Consider the following 17,112-nt stretch of genomic DNA (forward strand, 5'->3'; position numbering starts at 1 on the left):
ATTATGATTATGAGGTTCTGCAGCAGCTGAAGTGTGTATTATGAGGTGCTGGGATGGTTGTTTTGATATGTAATATGTATAGTCTGTGGTAATGTTTTTTATAGTGTAAAGAGGGAATTTTTTTGTTTTATTAGGAAATAGTAATGTTTATTTCTAAATATCGATTAATATTTTGTGTGTGCTTTTACTTTATATGTCCCCAAGGGGATCATAAAAGACCCCTGGGGGGCATTCCCACAGTTTTGTTTTCTTACATGTTTTCCACTGTAACTTGGGCATCTATAGAGATCCAGTTACAAAGGAAAATGATTCCCTGTTGGGGCAGATGTCTGGGGCAGAACTGTACTGGGCCCATTAGGCCCAGCAGCTCTGCTTAACCCTTGTAGACCTGGCGATCATTCGACCATAGGATCTACATAGCAAGAAGCAGCGCTGCCTCTGCTATTCACTGCATAGCGCTACTTTACCGTCTGCACTGTTAAATTGCCAGCCCCTTCCTTTGTCCCCTTACAGATCTTTTTGCATTTGCGAAAGCTTCCTTGCGTTACTCCTGCTATTATTATTATTTTCCGTTGTTACCTCGATTTCTATCCCTGATTCAGATCCTGTGCCGACTGTCATGACCTCCTGCCTGCCCCTGACTCCTTCTCAACTTCATGATTCTGCATTTCGCCTTGGCCACCACCGTGGACAAATTAATGCCTGTGGAGCCCGTTTTGCAGCAGTATCTGGTGAAGACCGGGTACCACTTAACCTCTGCTCCCAGGTGTCGGCTTATGTCATCGTCCTCGGTGGTTCAGTGGGTCCCCTCAAGCCTGACAATGTATAAGGCTATATGAGTAGGCACCTCTCTTTTATTGATACTATGGAATTTTTGGAACAGAATCCACAGATAACTCATATTATCAATCTATAACCCATTGTTATTCAGGCAGTCCGCAGGTTACATACAGGATAGGTTCTGTAGGTTTGTTCTTAAGTTGAATTTGTATGTAGGTTGGAACTGTATATTTTATAATTGTAACCATAGCCAAGATTTTTTTGGTCTCTGTGACAATTGGATTTTAAAAATGTTGGCATGTCATCAGTACCAGGATTAACAATAAAATTTGATTGCACCACTGATTGGCGCTGGCTACTTACGGGAATTTGATAAAAGCCGGCTCTTCCCAGCATTCCCCGTCGGATCTTCATGCTTAAGTCTAAGAGAAAGCTATTACCCTTCCGTTATTACTATGTATTGACCTCCCGTTGTGACCCCGGTCCCGGTGCCGTTTACGCTCCTCCGCTGCCAGCCCTGACCTTCTGCTCTGCCTCTGACCCTGAACCTTTGCCGCCTGTTTTGACCTCCTGCCTGTCCCCGACTATGAACTTGCCTTCTGACTCTGTACCTCGCCTTGGCTGCCACCGCGGACAAAGTCCTACCCACTTTACGGCGGGCTATGGTGAAAACCGGGTGCCGCTTAGATTGCGGTTCCAGGTGTCGGCTTGTGTCATCGTCCACAGTGGTCCAGCAGGTCCTCTACCCCTGAAGCCTGACAACGGGCACTAGCTAGGAAGACACTTTATGACTAATAGAGGACTAATAGAGACAGGTTGCAATTATATCTGTTAAATGCTGTATTTTAATTAATAACATTGAATTAGAGAATGTGTTATTTTGTTATCCTGAGTATATTTAAGAATCTTGTCTTCATGGGAATACCCCTTCAAGCTTGGATATAAGTGGCCAACCCCTTTAACTCTCATTTCCTGATAAGTCATGGATCAAATGACTTATTAGTAAAATCCAACCACTCCTGATGGCCCTGATTTGATGGTGAACAGGGACAGATAATTGAAAGGGTTCTAGGGTTTTCTTTTGAAGATAGTCCCATGTTCCAGCCAAAAAATTCTTATAAAAAATCCCAGCTTTTGATTCTTATTGCCCTAAAAGGCACTGTATTATACTGCTGTCATGCCATGGTTACTGAATGCCAGTCTGTTGCTTAATAAAGTTCTTTGAATGGAAAGTCCCTTTAAGACCGATCAGTAGTGCTACAGAAATGTAATTGTAGACCAGACATAAATTAGCAAATTTCCTTGAAATCTGTTCTTTTCCAGCCAGCAAATGATGGCGTCTCAACATCCCCTGAATACTAATACGCACAGAAGTGTGGACTTATTCGGATTATAAACAAGCTGGCATTCACGGAGAAAATTAAGGATGCCCCGTATGTGTGAGCCCTTTAAGCCCTCTTTATAAATGTCCTCGATTAGCACGCCGCGTTCCTATTTTATTGTGTATAACCAACACTGATTTCTGTTTAATAAACTCCTCAGCTGGAACTCATTGCCTGTTCCCTGGATAGGATTCCTTTTTTAGCCCAGCTGGTTCATCTGTCAAGGCCCTACCCTGCACGCCTGAAATATTTTTACAGATAAATTTCTATGCCTCGGATAAGTTGCCTTCGCTAGGAAAAGTCTCGCTGAATCCCCATTTAAATGCCATTTGTTGCAGTGAAGGGGTGTGAATTGTAGCCTATAGATCTGACACTTATCAGCAGATTGTAGTCTAATATATCATAAGATAATATTGTGCATGTGCCCTGGCCAAGAAAATTCCATTGACACTATAATACTTGAAGAGGAAACATTTCAATCTTCCTTCTTAACTTAGCATCCACAACATAGGGTTGCTTGCTGAGACGCAAGAGATTAGAGAACGGAATCTCTTCTCGCTATCCTATTGCATTATATTAAACTGTGTCTGTCACAATTCGTAGGGACAAACTGTCAGAGTCTCTTAGGGAAGAGTCTGTGGACCCTCTGGACCACCGTGGAAGATGAAGATGGTACTAGCCAACACCCGGGACCGGAGTCTAAGTGGCACCGGGTCTTTACCAGAGCACACCGCAAAGCAGGGTGGTCTTGCTGTGGCGGGGTACCACCAGGTCGTTCAGCGGGTGCGACTAGCCCGCGTTGGCAGCCAAGGTAATACGGAGATGCAGGATACAGGCAGGAACACAGGAGCTGGCACACGGTACAGGCAGGCAGGGACAGACTGGCACACGGAACAGGAATGCAGGAACGGATGATGGGTACACAGCAGGCACGGGAAACACAGGAAACACAATACTGGAATCTCAGGAACACGGAGGAACACTGGAAACACAGGAACACTGGAGGCAGGAAGGGAGGTGCCGGATTATAAGGGCTGAGCCGGATTAGCCAGCGCCAATCGCGAGGACACTGGCCCTTTAAGTGGAGGAGAGCCGGCGCGTGCACACCCTAGGAGCGGGACCGCGCGCGGCCTAGTCGGATGGGAAGCAGGCTTGTGGGAAGGTGAGTCCGGATGGGGGAGGTGGGGGGGGCGTCGTGCCACACAGGGAGGCACGGGATTGCAGATCCAGCATAACCCCTAGGCGCACCAGGACGTTATAGTACGTCCCCGGCGCTAGATGCTTAGCGCACGGGGACGTTCTATAACGTCCTGCTTCTGGCACCGGCTCACGAACGGAGCCGGTACCAGAAGCAGCGGCTGTCAGCTGTCTAGTACAGCTGACAGCCTGCGCTAACACCCGCGATCGGAGCCGGCTCCGATCGCGGGTGTTAACCCCTTACTCGCCGCGGTCAAACATGACCGCGGCGTGTAAGGGTGTTTGCGCTGTGGATCGGATCCCCCGTGCCGCTTACCGGGGGATCCGATCCACTTCTGGGCAGCTCCGAGGACTGGCATGTGCCCCGGAGCTGCCCAGTCTCCATGGCAGCCAGACCCCTTCCGGGTCTGGCTGTAAACTGTCTGAGCATGCGCAAGCTTGCTCAGACAGTTTACACTGCTCTACAATAAAATAGTATTGTAGAGCAGTGTATTGAACTTAAACCAGTGATCAGAGCATCACTGGTTCAAGTTCAAGTATGTATAAGTAAAAATATGCAAAAACACTTAACACTACACATTATAATAAATAAAAAATAAATACATAAAAATATAACACTTAATAAAGTATAAAAAACACAAAAACACAAAAAACCCCGCATATTTGGTATTGCCGCGTCCGTAACAATCTGTATAATAAAACAGAATCGTTACTGGACCCGCACGGTACACGCCGTAGAAAAAAAACGCAAAAACGTTCCGAAAAAAGATAATTTTTAATTAATACCTTATCAAAAAATGCTCTAAAAAGTAATTTAAAAAATGTTATGCACTCCAAAATAAGCCCACTAAAAAGAACAACTCTTCTCGCAAAAAATAAGCCCCTAACCAGATTTGTCAGCCGAAAAATAAAAAAGTTATGCATATGAAAAGATGGTGATGCTAAAATGAACAAGATTTTCTCCAAATTGGTTTTTATTCAGTACAATTGAATAAAATACACAAAACCCCCACATATTTGGTATCCCTGCGTCTGTAACAATCTGCATAATAAAACAGAATCGTTATTAGTTCCGCAAAGTGAACCCCGTAAAAAACAAAACAAAAAAAAGCTCCATAAAAAAGATCATTTTCAATTAATACCCTATAAAAATGCTCTAAAAAGGGATTTAAAAAATGTTATTCACTCTAAAATAAGACCACTAAAAAGAACAATCCTTCTCGCAAAAAATAAGCCCTTAAACAGATTTGTGAGGCAAAAAATAAAAAAGTTATGCATATGAAAGACGGTGATGCTAAAATTAACAACATTTTTGCCAAATTACTTTTTATGCAGTAAAAATGGGAAAAAAATATAAAATCTATATAAATGAGGTCTTTTTGTAATCGTGGCGACCCATAGAATAAAAATAATATACTATTTTTATGGTATGGTAAACGGGCAAAAAAAAAAACCCATAAAAATCTTCCTGAAAAGTGATGATTTTCATTTCCTCCACCAACAAAGAGTTAATAAAATCTCACCAATTAGCCTATAGACTCCCCCAAATTACGTACCAGAAAAGTGCATCTCATGTGGCAAAAGAAATAAGCCCCTATAGGTCCACATTAAAAAAAAGAAAAAAATTATAGCCTGTACAATGTGACATAGAAAATCTGATCTGGATGGCGCCTCTTTCCCTTCTATGCCCGGCCGTGCGCCCATACAGCAGGTTACCACCACATATGGGGTATCGGTGCATTCGGGAGGAATTGGGTATCAAACTTTGTGGAGCCTTTTTTTATTTAATCCATTGTAAATGTTTAATTTTCCACCCAAAATGGGTGTATTGTGAAAAAATATTACAATTTGCAGACTGCACCTCCATTTTGTTTTAACCCCTATAAAACACGTAAAGCGTTAACAAACTTCTTAAAAGTGGTTTTTCATACGTTGAGGTGTGTAGTTTCCACAATGGGGTAATTTACGAGTCTCGCTATTATTTAGGCCTCTCAGTGTCAATTAGAAGTTGAGCAGGTCCATCTAATACAGGTTTTGGTGATTTTACAAAAAATGTGAAAAATGATACCTAAATTCTGAGCCTCATAACATTCTAGTAAAATATGTGGAATCTTAAAAAACCATGCCAACATAAAGCAGACATTTGGGAAATGTAAGTTATGAATTTATTTGGGTGCTATGACTATCTGCATCAAAAGTAGAGAATTTAGAACGTTGAAAATAAAGAATTTTTCCAAATTTTTTCCAAATTTTGGTTTTTTTCATAACTAAACACAAAAGATATCATCCAAATTTTTAAACTAATTTGAAGTACAATGTGTCACGAGAAAACAATCTAAAAATCCCATGGATATCTCATAGCGTTCCAAAACTATAACCACTTATAGTGACACAGGTCAGATTTGAAGAATGGGGCCGCGTCCTTAAAGGACACCTGTCATCAGGTCTGTGTCACTAGTCCTGTCACCTTTACCTGTTGGAGCAGCTCACAAGGATCCCATCCCAGCCTTTATCTAGTTATTTCATACATTAATCATTGTAAAATCATCTATTTTTTATCATGTAAATGAGGCTGGTCACATGGTCAGAGGCAGTGATGTCACCCCTGTTACCCCTCCCCTCTCCTCCCCCTGCTCATGTCAGTGTGTAATGTATAGTAAAGCATGGCTAGTGTGTGTGCTGTACCTGCTGACATGCTGCATCCTCCTAATATACAGAGACACAGACATCAGCTACACATGAATCTGACATGTTCTGCTATAACATGGCTGCCTGGAGCTGCTGTATCTCTCCTATATACACACACACACATACACACACAGGCTGCAGGAGGCGTGGCCACCAACACCAGGAAGCACATCGTTATACAGCCTCACATCATTATACAGGCTGTCAGTCAAGCACTGGGGGTGTGGCTGTACCTCCCACTCATGAATAGAGTGGACAGCTTGAATATGCTAATGCTTCATTGGACATTTCACAGGTCATTTGCATAAAGCTTTAGGACCTCATTGCTTAGGATTACAGGCATGTAGAGGGACAATGAAGGGATAGAGGCAATGCTCTCTAATGGCAGTTTATGAAAATATATTTAGTTTAGGGGGGTTATTTTGCATGACGGGTTCTCTTTAAGGCCAAAATAGGCTGTGTCCCCTAGGGGATAAAGTAGGTCCAAAAGTGGAAAAAAAAAGAAAGATTATATTGTTCTATTAAAATTGTCATCAAACTTTTTAGGTATCAACTGAGGACTCTCAACTTTCATCTATTTAAAGGAATTCTACTCGGGACACTTACTCATAGATCCAGACACTGTGACTGTGGAAATCTTCTTATATTTGTTATCCATGGCCTCCTTCCCTCTTTTCTAATTATGCTAATGAGCTTATAGGGTTCCTGAGGGTGTTACAATAGCCCCTTGATGCTGTAGCTTTGCAGGCTGTTACACTGTGCAAGGAGCACTTGTTCCCTTTAACTGTATACTGAAACTTCCTCTGCTGCAGTGAGATTACATCAGGTAGAGGCAAGGGATAAGTGCTGAGGGAGAAGGGAGAGGAAGGAGAGGCAGTGTAACAGCCTGTGAAGCTGAAGCACTGAGGGGCTACGGTAAGGACCCCCAGAGCCCTTAAGGATTATTAGCATAATTATAAAAGATGATTTTTAGAAAGAAGGAGTCCATGAATAACAAATATAAGAAGATTACCACAGTCACGGTGCCTGGATCTATGAGTAAGTGTCCCTGGTTTATCAGGATGGATTTTGATGGTAGATTTCCCTTAAGTTTAAGAAAACAAGTTCAGTTCATGTGTGCGACCCGTTTCAGCGCGGGGGACATTGTCACTTCCTTTTAGAAGTGATTTGTTGTTCTATTTTATTTTTTTTCGTTATAAAAAAAGCATGTTGGAGTAAAGCCTCCCATTACTGCATGTCAAAGGGAGTGGATACTACAGGGAGGTATTTCATTAAGAATCAGTATTTAGTTTCCATTATTTTTCTTTATTAAAGAGGAAAACTATTGTTGAATAAGAATCCCCTGTGGGGATAGTAGTGATGTTACTGATTGTACTGGGTCTAATAGGAAACATGCAGCGAATCCCATGATTCATAGTTATGTAGTGTGAATAGAAGTATCTTCTCCACAAGTCATATGACTCTCTTTGATGTCTTTTAAATTATCAGGATTCTCACTGCCAATCACTGTGTGTGGGTGGAGTTATCAGGATTCTAACTGCCAATAACTGTGTGTGGGGGCGGAGTTATCAGAATTATAACTGCCAATCACCTTGTAAGGGCAGAGTAATCAGGATTCGCACTGCCAATCACTGTGTGTGTGGGCGGAGTAATCCAGATTCTTACTGCCAATAGCTGTGTGTGGGGGCGGAGTTATCAGTATTATAACTGCCAATCACCTTGTGTGGGCAGAGTAATTAGGATTCTCACTGCCAATCACTGTGTGTGGGCGGAGTAATCAGGACTCTCACTGTCAATCACTGTGTGTGGGCGGAGTAATCAGGACTCTCACTGTCAATCACTGTGTGTGGGCGGAGTAATCAGGACTCTCACAGTCAATCACTGTGTGTGGGCGGAGTATTTAAGATTGTCTTTCCTGTCTTTTTACTCAAAAATCCTGCCCTAAACCATATATCCTATATATCCTAGATCTCCACTCTAGTTCTCTCCTGTATTCTCCTCCCAGAGATGGCACAATATATACGTGACAGGTTCCATATAATTGTGTTCCTTTTTATTTGCTATTTTTTGAAGACACCTGGTCGTGATTTACTTTAGAGAACATTTAATGTCTATTCAGATGTAATGTATTCATTTTATTTACACTTTTTTAACATGTAATGTTTTAAATATGAATATAACAAAAGAGAAGAACTTGAAGCCAAATACTTTTTTGTGAGGTGGAGATGCCCTTTAAATCCTTAAATGATTGTTTGTATTGGACGACTTCATCACAGAATTATTCGGCAATAGAATTGTTTACTGGGAATCTTCTTGCTTCTTGCCTTTGGTAATTTATTTCGGGTAGGGTGTGTAACAAAGATCTTCTTATAAGAAATAATCCTATTAATCTAGAGTTATTGATAGCAGATGTCTTCATCTTTTCCCAGGGCTAATTCAGAAATACAGCACAGTGTGTATTGTCAGGCTTGCAGGTGTGGATCCTCTGGACCACTGCAGACGATGACTCAAGCCACTACCTGGGACCGGAGTCTAAGTGGTACCCGGTTTTCACCAGAGCCCGCAGCAAAGCGGGTTAGACAAGCTGCGGCGTGGTACCACCAGGTCGTTCCTCAGGCGTGACAGGCAGTGGCAGCCAAGGTTGAGGTACTGGAACGGCAGTCAATCTCGAGGTCAAAGTCCAGACACAAGGTCAGGGAAGGCGGCAGAGATGCAACGTCAGAGTCCAATTCTGGGTCAGCAACAGGAGGTCCAAGCAGAGGGGTACGGGAACACAGAACTCACGACAGCAATACGGAGGGACACTGGTACACGGGAACACGGAGGAGCTCAGGTAATACAGGAACACGGAGGGACTCAGGAACGCAGGAGACACAGGAACGCAGGAGACACTGGAACGCAGGAAAATCACAATAGAGCTCTCTCTCAGGCTGTGAGGCACAAAGATCCGGCAGTGTGTCATGGGAGAGGCAGGTCTAAATAGCCTCATGGGAAATGGGCAGCGCCTATTAATGGTGCGCTGGCCCTTTAAATTTTCTAAAACTGCCACGCACGTGCCCTAAGACACGGGGACGCGCGCACTCGCAGCGAGGCCGGGACTCGGGAGCGGGGACAGGAATGAGGCGCTGGCGCTGTCTCTGTGGGGAGTGAGGGGCACGGGTGAGCCTTCGACTCGCGATATGGGTCGCGGGACCACCCATGACATGTATGTCCTAAAAAGATGGATTCATTCTCTGTACTTTTTCGTTGCAACTAGTTTTCTAATGAAGGACAATCACTTACGACTAATTTTCCAGTTAAGGACAATCTGATGGGTTGGGGTAATGACTTCTATAATATAAGACAATCCTTGGAGATGACAGTGTGAGGAGCAGAAGGTGATTATAGTGACCAGCAGGTTGTGATCCCACTGTGCTATCCATAGACCTCTCCAGTATTCACCCTTTCACCCCTATAAAGGGATCTGTGGCCCAGGCCCACCGGGAACAGAGATACCGGTGATGACGCGGAGGGATCAGGCAAATTAATAATCAGTAACAGTCCATAGTCAGGGGTCATGGTAGGCAGGACGAGTTCAGGAACAAGCTAGGGATGTAAACAGAGTAAGTCACATTGGAATTGTGGTCAGAGAGCAAAGCTAGGGTCAAACACAGGAAAACCAAAAACTTGGAACGCACCGGAACCTTAACGCTAAGGGAGATGTGTATCAGAGGTGTGGCTAGGGGCATATTGACAGATAACACACACTACCTACCGTAGTAGCAGCACCATAACAGCATCTGTGCTTGCAAAGACAGGTGACACACCGGAGACCTCGGACCATCCCCGTTACAGTGATCTTCCAGTAACCAACCAAATTTGTAATGCTGCTTGTGTAGACCCACTTTGCCAACAAAATGGTTTGACATTTGGCGACTCTAAGAGCGTTCACTTAGTTGTCCATAGTTTTTCACTTTCAATGGTCCCCGTCACAAAGATTTAAGACTACTAAACTCTAACAACATGTTAGAGGGCAGTGACACCGTCACAAGAATGGAGGAGTAGGGTGGTAGAGACTGGAAAGGATTTATTCATGCACAGTCCATAACTAAGGCAAAGGTCAGGGCAGGCGGCACAGGTCCTAGTTCAGGAAACAAGAGGTCAAACAACACTTTGCTTGGGCTAACAAGCTAGGAACTGAAATGGCCTTAATTCATTAGAGGTCACTAAAGATTGTCAACTTTGGGCAATATTTTTCTGTTCCTAAACCAAGTCAACTACCAGGCGTAGCTGAGTTAGACTAGACAGTCTTAAACTACTACAACTTTTATCTTACAGCATCAGGCAATATATTAAATATGGTGCAGTCTAAAGGGGTTGTCCGAGATTAAATTTTTTTCTTTTACATGGGTCGTACAATAACAAACGACTGTACTTACCTCTCTTCGGTGCTGAACCTCTTGTCACTGCCGGTGTCTCTATAGAAAGGTTCAATGTTGGCGCAGTATACTCGCCCGCTACAGCCTCTGACTGTGGCCTGTGTTGTCCTAAAGTGGGTGAACACTGTCGATGTGATATTACTGCTGAGCCTGGAGGTTCTTGACCGATGTGCAAGAGAAAGGTAAGTATAGAACTTTGGTTATTTTTATACTACCCTCGGCCCATATTAAAATCCTTGACAAGCCCTTTAAGATTGTCTCTATTTTAACTGTGCACTTACTTTAAGACACTTTTGATAATATTGCCTTATAAACTTGCGTGCACACTGTCCTCACATGTGTAAATACCAAAAATAGTAGACTGAACCTATCACAGTAACATCAATTAAAAAAAAGCTTTATAATGGGGCAGATTTACTTACCCGGTCCATTCGCGATCCAGTGGCGCATTCTCTGCGGTGGATTCGGGTCCGGACGGGATTCACTAAGGCAGTTCCTCCGACATCCACCAGGTGGCGCTGCTGCGCTGAAGAGCATCAGAACGCAATCAAGTACACCGGCCTATTCCAAGTGAAGGTAATTGCAAGCTCCGCGACACATTTTTGTTTTTTAAATGTGGCGGTTTTTCCGAATCCGTTGGGTTTTCGTTCGGCCACGCCCCCCCATTTCCGTCACGTGCATGCCAGCGCCAATGCGCCACTATCCGATCGCGTGCGCCAAAATCCCGGGGCAATTCAGGGGAAATCGGCGCAAATCGGAAAAATTCGAGTAACACGTCGGGAAAACGCGAATCGACCACCAAGATGAAGGATTGTAAATCAAGCACACAGACATGCTGATCTGTGCCCCTCAGGCAGGATCTGCTCTTCTTCATTTGCCCTTGTTTTTGAGAATAAAAGCCTTAAAAAATTATGCAAATTAGCCTTAGGGGCTGCAAAAAAAACCTGATTTTTTTCACTGATGAGTCTGAAAGTTGTGATGTTTTCAAAGTAATGGTAAACCTTCAGACAAATCGGTGACAAATTGCCAGTAAAACAGAGACACAACGGAGATAAAATGCAACGGATGCACAATACACACGGCAATGTGAAATCACCCTAATACAACCACTACCACAGCTCACTGAGGCACGATTTACTGTCGCTTCCTCAAGGGGGTGTCAAAACCCTTACATTTGCCCTACAAGAGGGTACACCAAAAGGAACATGGTGAAGACGTGCATGGCCACAAGAGGGTTGTGAACTATACGTAACCCAATGACCGTAACTACCCATAGGGGTTTACAGACTTTTAGCATTACAATTCCTTTTGTTGTAGTAACGAACAGTCCCAATCTATCAGATATTACACCAAATGATAACATAATTTGCATCTGAAGTAAAAACCAGTTCATGCAAGTGTACAAAAACACATAGGGGCACATTTACTAAGGGTCCGTCGGACGCATTTCCATCGGGTTTCGCAATTTTTTCAGATTTGCCCTGATTTGCCCCGGGTTTTTGGTGTACGCGATCGGATGGTGGCGCCTCGGCGCCGGCTTGCATGCGACACAAATTGGCGGGGGGGCGTGGACGTCGGACAACCCGACTGATTCCGACAAACCGCGGCATTTAAAAACCAAATTGTGTCGCAAAATCAGCACTCACATGCACCGGGAAGAAGCAGGTGAACTCAGCGGGGAAGCGACACAAGCTGGAAATTGGACGCACGATCTTAGAGAATCGCGGCAGCTCCAAATCCTCGTCGGACATTCCGGATCGGAGTTGTCAACGGGACGGGTAAGTAAATGTGCCCCATAATATTGGCAGATTCTCATCTCAGATTACATGGCGGACTCAAAAAATTCTCATTTTGCTTTGAATTACTTTAATTATTACTTATTATTCTTATCATTGAGAATTGCGTAGAGCTGCCATCCGACATTTTACTGTCACTAAGTTCCAGATAAGCAGACGAGCGCTGCGGAAGACTCCTTAAAGAGCAAGGATTTAAGCTGAGATAACAAATTAATGCCTATTAGCGTCTTCCGTGCTTACGTACCTGGGCTAAACCTGATTGTAATGTAGCTGCTTCCAGTTTAGATATGTAACCAGCTTCTCGTTAAGCATCATTAGCTGACAGTATTCATCTACTTCCAGTCAGGCCTAAAATAGGAAATCCAATAAAGGCCTGTAATATAGCCATTACCAGGTGCCTGGCACAGGGCCAGCGCTAGATAAGGTAATAATCGGATTGCTGACATAGGATTGGATTCTAGGGAACGTGATGGTAACTTACTAGTGACCTCAGCAGTGGTTACATGCTGTACGGTGTCTTTTTAGTCATGTTTAGTGGTAATTAACCCACTGAGGACAGTCAATTGTTTTTTAACTCAAACTATAGCCTGTTTTTCTCCTGAGCCATCTAAAGACTGGTTTTCTGCGAGACAAATTGTACTTCCTAGTGGTAATATAGAATATTCTACGCCTTAAATTTTAGGGTTTTTTAGTCCACCAAGAACCCCCTAAGGCAGTGATGGTGAACCTATGGCACTGGTGCCAGAGGTGCCACTCAGGGCCCGTTCTGTGGGCACCAAAGCGGTCACCCCAGGCCAGTGTTCACCAGACATGACTTGAATCTTCCTGCAGTCCTAGACAACCTCAGAGATGCAACTCTCGGCGCTCTTTTAAGGTGACACATCCTTGGAAGGAAGAGTGAGAAGGTGTGTACAGGGCCGGATTATCTTTGGAGGTTCCTTTTGATGGCCCCACGATTCTTCCTGTACAGAGAGACCCTGGAGAGACTTTGCCCTCCTTCTTTCAACTGTATTGGTGGCCTTAGGGGGGCGATACGATAGAATGTTGTGGAAGAACAGGGAGCAATAAGTTACTGTTTAAATTGTGGTACTGGCACTTGACGGTAACTTGATGGTGGGTTTTGGTTGTAATTTGGGCACCCGGTCTCTGAAAGCTTCGCCATCACTGCCCTAAGGGATCTAATTGCTCACACATTATACTTTAGTAGTATATTACACACTACTTCACTATAACAGCCTGCTTATGACTGCAGCAAATGGCTGTTATAGCGACTTATTTGTCTCATTCAAAGTGAGGCCCCATGCACAGGAACAGATATCCATATCCGTCCCCATAGATGCCTACGGCGCCTGGCCATGATATGGTGAGAAAACACCATACCATAAATGGGAAAAAGATAAAGCATGTTTTATCTTTCCCTGTACGTTATCAGTGCTCATCCCTCCACCTTGAACATGTACCATATACCATACTGTGCATGAGGCCTGACTCTGAAATTCTAAAGTTTATTTTTTCAAATATTTGTATACATTTTTTAAATAATATCATGAGAAACTACTACATCCAGATCAAAAGTACATAAACAGTGCAGCTGTATCACAAAAATCAATAAAATATAACCCTCCCCCAGCCCAGAAACTCCCTCCGACAGGTGTTGAGCTCTCTGGCACCAATCATATCCTAGAAGATTCCTATTGTGATAGAATTCCTGGAACATCCATGTCAAAATGTTAAGCCTCAAAATGGCTTCAGGAGAGGCTGACCAATCAAACAGTCTATCAGCCATATGCCCCTGAACATGTTATTTCTTAATATCACAGGGCTGGGGTCCATAGACATATATAAATGGTGGACCTTCAGAATAGCTTCCTAAACGTTTCCTAAACATCTGACCATGTCATCTAAGGAGTTATTGGTCGTTGACTGAAGTTGATTCTAGTCACGAACACTGCTGCCAATTGTCGGCGTCTGCACTGCTTCTAAATGGATGCTATATACAAAGTCCCAACATGTACAGTGTATGTCACCTGAGGGTTACAGAAGTTTTAAGTGATCACTATAACGAATACTGAGAGCCTATTGTTTGGGTCATATCAGGTTGGTGGGATTCTGACTCAAACTTGGCCAGCTAACCATTATCTTCCGTTGACTTTTCCAAAAAAACACCAGTTACAGTATCTGACCACAACATAGACCTTGGCGCTGTCCGCTGTAGTCTCTGTGCAATGTCTCTGGGCCACAACAACTACCTGGTGTGAGGACCGGGTATTGGCACCAACTGACAGATATTGTATTGTATATATTTTATATATACAAGTTTCTGTTGTCTGAATTATTTGGCTATTGTCCATTAAAAAAAAATCAAGTAAGTTTGACAGCAAACTGTTGTGCAAAATAGTGATAGTAGATTTAGGCAGTGGGGCGAGGTGCAACGACTGAGAAGGAGGCTTGTCGGTTTTTCTACCTTCTCTCTTTCTGGATGTTGGACGAAAGCCAAATATCTGAGCGGAATCAAGTTTCTGTGATGGATATTTGGCACGTAGCACCGAAACGACTCATCGTTCCCATCTCACAAACAAAAAGTTGTGAGATGTTAAGTAATGCCAGAAAATCATTTAATTTTGCTTATTCATCGTTAAAGAGGACCTCTCACCTTGCCCAATGGGTGTTATCAATGGTAATGGGCAGTTGGTTTTGGGTCCTTTGTGCCCCCTAAGCAGTTTGGATTTCAGCTACTCCAAAGGGAGTTATTCAAGTAACACTGTAGGCTTCCACCCATTAATCCCTCCACATGAGCAAAAAGCTGCAAAAAGCTCACCAGGTCGTCACCTCTTGGCGCAGTCCTGGTGTAGGTCGCAGCTGACTGAGGCAGGTCAATAGACAGTAGTGTGAAACTGCAGGGGATAGGGCAGAGAATGCTCAGGAATAATCTGAGGTCAGTGAAAAATAACTTCTTGTAGAGTTAAAGTGGAGACAAAGGTAAAAATGGTCAGCCAGATCCAAGGTCAAGTTAATCAGGGATCATCATCAATTGTTAGTAGAACAGCAATACAGATCAGAGATGGAGTCATACAAGAGCCAGAGTCAGGAACTATCCGAGGTCTGGAGAGTAAAAGTACTTATAGAATAGACGTACAGGCCAAAGGTCAGTGGGGGCAGGACAGACTCAAGGTCTGGTCAATTGGGGTCATCTCCAAGAGTCAATAGGACAGAAAAGCAGATCGTAGGTGACAAGAACTGGGGTAAGGAACAATCCGAGGCCTGGGAAGAAAAAGTTCTAGTACAGTTGAGGTACAAGCCAAAGGTCAGTGTGGGCAGGACAGACTTCAGGTCCGGTCAATCCCCAAGAGGCAATAGAAAAGAAAAGCAGATTGTATTCAGAGTCATACACAAGGCAGGGTCAGTGACAATCCGAGGTCTGATAAGGAAAAGTTTTAGTAGAGTCAAAGTACAGACCAAAGGTCACTGTGTGCAGGACAGACTCAAAGTCAAGTAAATCAGGGGTTATTGCCAAGAGTCAATATCACAAGCAACCAGATCATAGGTGAAGTCCTACACAAGACAGGTACAGAGTCAAACCGAGGTCCGAGAAGGCAAAGTTCTAGTAGAGTCACGGTAGAGGCCGAGGCCTGGGAAAGGTCAGTGGGGCCAGAGCAAGACTCAAAGTCAAGTCTATCAGGGCTCATCACCAATAGGCAGATTGTAGGCAGACACATACACAAGCCAAGGTCAGAGACAATCTGAGGTCTGGGAAGGCAAAGTTTTAGTAGGGTTGGGGTACAGGTCAAAGGTCTCAGTGGGCAGGACAGGCTCAAGATCATGTCAATCCGGGGTCATCACCAAGAGTCAGTAGAACAGGAAGCCAGATTATGGACAGGAACATAGAAATCAGACAACACAGAGTATACCATGGGGAATTAGTGGGTTAGGAATCTGTAAAATTTAGGCACCTTCCTGTGGGGGAACCTGCCTTTATAATCACAGTGTCCCCTCGGCCAATCATGGCCATAGTTAGTTGCTACGGGAGACAATTTGCCGGATTGCCCAGGGTTGTGTGACCCGAAACATCGGGGTCACTCATCTCTAGGGAGGAGAGGTGATTGGCAAGGTAGTTGTCTACTGCAAACCTCTATTGTAACACCGTACCCCTTGATAATTTTGATCTACCTATTCATTAGATATGTGATCATTGTGGATCACCGGGTGCCCGACACTAGGAATCCCCACCGATCCCGGCAGGTGATGTCCCACACATCACATGACTACTATGGCCAATCACTGGCTACTCTTGTCACCACAGAGGTCAGTGATTGGCTGCAAAGGTCATGTGAATGATGTTGGTGATGTCATTTTTTCCCCCATCTGTCTTCTCTGGGACAATCCCTTTAAGAAATGTATTTGCGTCTTAAATATATTATTTATATATTCCCTCAACAAAAAAATATAAATCTGTCAGATTTTACAAGATTTGTTCCTCCTCTGTGACTTCTGCCTCTCACAATCACAACACACACAACATGTCCCCGCCCATGTCCTCCCTGACAGACAGGGAAGGCGAGATGTTTTGGTGAAGATGATGACGTCACCTCAGCCTTTGATTGGTCAGTGATGATCTCATGTTACATCCGGGCTTCTCCCCCCTCCCTCCTTCACTTCGCATTGAGGAAAACAACATTCACTCTGCGTTTCTTGATTCTCACTCTATCTTGGACCTGCCTCCAAATCCTATTGGTCTAAACGCCCGTCAATCAAAATACCATAACCAATCTAAATTCAAGTTCACAGCTCTGTCCCCGCTCGGCATCCAGCAAGGTTGGTTACGTCTCTAACGGCAATAACTCGCTTCAGCGC

The 17,112-nt window shown here is 43.9% G+C and overlaps 1 protein-coding gene across 1 annotated transcript in view; it reads left to right on the forward strand.

Annotated features, from left to right (window-relative positions):
• The first annotated feature begins 16,928 nt into the window (after positions 1–16,928).
• Positions 16,929–17,112, forward strand: part of PPM1B (protein phosphatase, Mg2+/Mn2+ dependent 1B) — a 28,826-nt gene continuing 28,642 nt past the window's right edge. The window contains exon 1 of the mRNA XM_072140268.1: positions 16,929–17,073. The gene's annotated coding sequence lies outside the window, so the exon portion shown is untranslated. The remainder of the gene's footprint in view (positions 17,074–17,112) is intronic.

Source organism: Engystomops pustulosus, chromosome 3 (genome assembly GCF_040894005.1).
Source record: "Engystomops pustulosus chromosome 3, aEngPut4.maternal, whole genome shotgun sequence".
NCBI classification, from domain to species: Eukaryota; Metazoa; Chordata; class Amphibia; order Anura; family Leptodactylidae; genus Engystomops; species Engystomops pustulosus.